Source organism: Branchiostoma belcheri, unplaced genomic scaffold (assembly GCF_001625305.1).
Source record: "Branchiostoma belcheri isolate BF01 breed outbred unplaced genomic scaffold, Haploidv18h27 scaffold116, whole genome shotgun sequence".
In the NCBI taxonomy this organism is placed as follows: domain Eukaryota; kingdom Metazoa; phylum Chordata; class Leptocardii; order Amphioxiformes; family Branchiostomatidae; genus Branchiostoma; species Branchiostoma belcheri.
Genome location: NW_017802558.1, coordinates 435,709 through 441,277, shown reverse-complemented (window position 1 = coordinate 441,277; position 5,569 = coordinate 435,709).

Sequence of the window (5,569 nt, the reverse complement as noted above, 5' to 3'; positions counted from 1 at the left end):
TGAATACCAACACTTATATGGACGTTATGTTTGACAGACAAGTCCGAAAAAGTGTACTGATTGGTTCCCTTTTCGCTGAATTTTGAAGGTCGATCTGGATTGGATGAGGAAGTTAATTGAATTGTGGCCGTTCTGTACACCTGTGTTTAATTGCACACATGTGCAGACACGTGCATGCGCCCGTCGTTCGACCTCGTGTGGCGAGTGCTGTTCGTGTGGAGTCGTTTGCTAGTTTTCGGGTAAATTTTCGTGTTTTGTCGTTTTTGGTTTGGAAAACTTCTATCGAAACGTGTAAAGTAGATGTTTTGGGATGTTTCTGTGGTGTATGTATGCCGTTCTTTGGATGTTTGAGGGAGAAAATGCGCATTTCCTGACCCGGCGAGGTTTTGGACAAGAAAAGGAAAATGGCGACTGTCGGGCCAAGGGAAGAGTGGCGTGGTGTTGGAAAGATTCGTTTTTACAAGGTAAGGCAACAAGACTATCTCATTAGCTTTATTCCCAGCAAGTCTGTAACTACCAAGTAGCATATTCTGAGTAAACACGTGTTGTTCTACAAGATTGTCTCTCAGTTTTAAAACGACTTGCCATTTTCTTTCACTTTTTGCTTTTGAATGTTTTGCCCCTGCTTAACGTTAATGTTTGGGAGAACACTGAATGTATTTCCTCCGTGTCAACTGACGCTGATACAAAACTATGGACCATTTTCGGTACAGAAATGACTTATTTAAAGATGTTTTGTTTTGTTGAAATCTTCGCTGGCGTGGTGAGTTTGGCGATGCCACTATGTGTTGAGATGTGCCGCCCCTGGACATAATTAGATTCCATCAATTTTCCCGCCAAAAGTTGTGTAAACAAGATTTCCTCAAAGCTTCAACGGCTAAAAAATTTGGATGACACATAACATGATATAGAATTTTGTTGTTGTTGTCCTTGTTTTTCCGCTAGACGTGGTCCCATGGTGGTGATTTGCCGTCTAGGTGCTTTCTTATATCTGCTGTTCTCTTGTGCTTGTTCTCAGGTGTTCTGCGCGTGTGTTTTGGAACTGAACCTAGTTGCCTAATCTTCTTCTTCATACCTGGCGGTGGCCTCATTGTATGATGAGAAGGTCTTGTACATACTCCCCCAAATCCTCTCTCATCCCTGCCAGCGTTATTATGTCCACAGATCTTGCTTCCTTTTTAATGCCATATGCTTCAAAGATGATTTCGACTTCGTTCCGTAGGTTATGCCTTTGTTGCTCATATTTGCCACAGTTGTACATGAAATGTTCTGTGGTTTCCCTTACTCCGCATTCCTCGCAGTTTTGGACATTTCGGGGTCAATCCAGTTTCTGTATTCGTTGAGGTTGGTATGGCCGGTTACCAGCTGGTTAATGATTTGTGTGGACCGCTTCCCCCCAACTTTGCACTTTTTCCTTGTGCCTATTCCAATTCTGTGTGTATGGCTGTGTCCTTCATGGATTTCATCCCTTCTTCTCCACCTTTCTTCCGCTTGTTTCTCGATATGCTTGAGAGCTTGTTGTTTTGTCCATACTGTATTTGACTGTGTGTTCGTTCTTTGCTTCTTCTTCTTCTTCTGCCCGTTTGGCTTCTTTGTCTGCCAGCTCATTTCCCTCCACCTCCATATGCCCGGGGCACCACACGATCTGTATATTCTGCCCACTCTGTCTTAGCTCTTGTAGCTTGTGCCTTATAGCATGGACCAGGTCAGTGTATGCTTTTATCTGTTGTGTTGTGGTTATGCTTTCGATAGCTGCTTTGCAGTTGCATAATATCAAAGTGTTTATCTTTTTCCTTCTTTCCAGTGTGCAGATTGCCAAATGCAACTCCTGAAGCTCCCCTTCATAGTTATTCGATGTCTGTGCCACTGGTTTCCTCAGAGTATAAAGCTCTGATGTACCCCATTGCTGACATATATCACGGCTGCGCAGCCGGTAGGTCCTGGATTACCCAGTGCTGATCCATCTGTGACGGTTTCTTTCTTTTTCTTCATGTCTTGTAGGACTTCTAGAATGTTTTCTTTTCCCTCCTCTTTGCTCTGTATGTCCGTCTTCATGTGTATGAAAACCCCCATTATGTTTCCAACAGTGAAGGGTGGTAGTCGTGTGTCATAGTGGCTCTCTTTGTCAACACTGTTTAGGTTGAGCTCTCCTCTCATTTCGTTCAATCTTGTTCTAAGTAAGTGCACTGAGGTGCCATTCTTCCGTCTCGTTGTTCTTCTCATGTGAAATGACGTCGTATGTTGGATTGCCCGACGTTTAGTTGAGAGTCTTAGGTACACTTGTGCTTGTCTGCATGTGATGAATATGTCCGAGGGGATGGTTCCAGTAAGTTTCTCTAATGCATCGTTGCTGGTGTGGACTTTACACCCTGTTGCTGCCAACAGTGCTTTCCTCTGGATTGGTGTAATATATGCTTTTTCATGTTTGTGTCCTGCGGCTATTGTGCATTCTAATCCGTACTCTAGGATTGGTCTTATCAGTGTCTTACAGTCTCATATGCACTTCTTGGTTCGGATTTTTCTTGGAGTTTGTTATTTTGCTGATGGCTTTTAGGGCTTTGTATGCTTTACTTTGTGTATTAGTGATGTGGCTACTGTACATCAGCCTGTCGTCCAGAGTAACTCCAACTAATTTTGTCTCGTTTACGATTTCGATGTCTTGGTCGTCCACTCTCATGTGTGCTATGTCTAGTTCTGTTTTCTTTGGTGGTTTGAAGATCATTGTCTTTGTTTTGGACAGTTCTACTTTCATGTTCCATCTTGGACACCACACAGAGATAACTTTTGTGATCTGTGTTTCCACCTGGTTAATGGCTCCGATGTCTTGTGCTAACGTCAGCAGAATTATTTTAAAACGGTTTAGTATTGACACAAACAATTTAGTTTTTCAGGGCCAGAAATACTGTTTTTGTCATACATGTAACGTTACATGCATTCAAAATGACCTGCAACACTAATTTTACATGTAAATTACATGTAATGTTACGTGTACTACTCACTTTACTTTAGTCCAATTACATTGTACTACAAGAATATTTTTACAGAAATGGACAAATGTGGGTCAATCATTAGTCAAATGGTTTTATCCAACTTTTGTCCTTTGATGAAAATGCTTCCAGACAAATACTTAATATTATTTTCTTCCTAAATCTTAATTTTTTTCAGTTGCTTGGTTTTATTTGATACAAGTGTGTAATTTCCAATGTCTGTATAGTTATGTGGCTGCTAACTGATGCAGTAGTGAGGACTCCTGTCTGTATTGGAACATACCAGGTGATTTGGACACACAAGGAAAGATATCGGGTGAGAAAAATCTGAATTCTACATTTTACCTACCATTTACTTGGTGTTATTTGAGAAAAGTGTGTAACTTGTCATGTATAGTTAGGTGGCTGCTGACTGATGCAGTAGTGGGGACTCCTGTCTGAACCTGACAACACTGTATTGGAAGATACCAGGTGATTTGGAGACACCAGAAAAATATCAGGTGAGAAAAATCTGAATTCTGCATTAATACCTACCATTTACTTGGTGTTATTCGAGACATTTTGAGTGTGTAACTTGTAATGTCCGTATAGTTAGGTGGCTGCTGACTGATGCAGTAGTGGGGACTCCTGTCTGAACCTGACAAAAGAAGATTGGACAAGACCAGACCTGGAGATTTGAAGACCCGAGATGAAAATCAGGTGAGAAAAGTCTGAATTTTTCAAACAAATAGCCATAGACGAACTTTATTGCATCATGCCATATTGGATCAGAATGGACATTCCTTTTTGTGGCATTCCAATAACTCACATTGCTGAGCATATAATACACAGCCACTATCACATTTTAAACACTTCTTGGCCTATACACAGTCGACTAGTTGGCATCACACTAATTGTTGTTTTATATATTATGTCACGCATGTCCTGAGGGTCAGCTGTCCTGACTGGGAGAATCCTGTGATGACCGGCGACTCCAGTCCAAACCAGACGAGGGCTTAGCAAACCTGTTGCATGCAGGAGTCACTGAGGGAAAAAAAGAATTTCTACGAGTAAGTAAGACCCTTAAAGACCAAATGACACCAAAAAAAGTCTGTAAAATATTATTACATACAGAAAGATATCGAAAGTGTACATACAATATGTCAATTGAAGTTTGTTCCAATCATGATGACTGAGAAATTGAGCTTATATACATTTGTACACTCAGTCTTCTAAAAGTGACCTTTTGGAATCTCTCGAGCAAGCTTCCCAATGGCCCACTTTGGGCATCTCTATATTTTATTTTTGCATTTCTGTGCTTTTTCCTGAGCTGACATCACTGACTTGTGCTGACTTTTCCAAGATGGGGCATTAAAATTTAAAATGTATCTGGGTAACCGAGCATATTTATTGTAAATGTGTCTGTTAGCCAGGTAATAAGTTATGCCAATCAAAATGAGCTAAAGTCATATTTTGGTGTCATGAGCACTTTATGAAAGTGCTCATGACACTTTAAATTCATTTGTGTGAAAAACTAGTGTAGACAGGCAGCATATTGTTGCCCGTTTTATGTGTGATCCACATTTGAAGGTCGACAAAAATTACACAACTTACGGATGTATAAACCAACACAAATAAGCGTTGATTTAAAGGCCAATAGCTGTCTCAATACACTGACTTTTGTTTCTCTGTCTTCAAGATGACATTGTGGATGATCTGGAGACCAGACTGTAGTAGGAAGAAGGACCAGACTTTTGTCAGCAGATCTCAACCTGTGTAAAAGAAGATGGGGAGGTGTGAGTATGTTTTCTTTATTAACACGAGACAACACTCCATATGCACACACTTGCACTCGCATTTCTCTTTTTTTTTGCGGGGACCCATTTAACGTTAATTGTAGCCAGCGACTTAAATTCCAAGACAAGCAACACTGAAAAATTCTTCGTAGTGTAGAGTCGAATGCCAAATTGCCCCAAAATTGTTGCTTTGTACTCTCCAAGCAGAGGTTGTGGGGGAATGATCGCAAGCTTTTTATATATCAGTATGGCCTTTTTTTGTCACTACCCCTACCTCTGGCTAGCCACCGAAAGGGATCTGCTTTGGACCTTAGCCGGCCGCATTAATTCCATGTCATCCTCTTTGAATGCCAAATTGCCCTCAAAATTGTCACTTTAGACCTTTCTTAAGTACACTTAAATTCTCCTGCCAAAGAAGTTAGCATCTTAGTAGCCCACATCACTTCCATCCACACCATATTCTGTGTTAAGCCGATTTTGATCCTGCAAAAAAAAAATTGGGACCCACACCTGGTTAATTAATTGGATTAAAATTTTCCCGCCAAAAAACTTAGTATATAGAGCATTCTAACCTTGAACTTGTGCCCCCCTCCCCACACTTCTACCACAACTCACACAGTATGTTAGTTACACTGTTCCAACACTTTAGACATGTAACTTCTCCGAACATGTACACACCACACTCTGCTACCCAAACACTTAGTTAATCGAGTGCAGTTTCTCCACCAAAAGACTTAGGAATAATTTCTTTCTCTGCTGGTCAGTCAATTGCACTGGTATACTGATGTTTCGAAGCATCAATGTCTC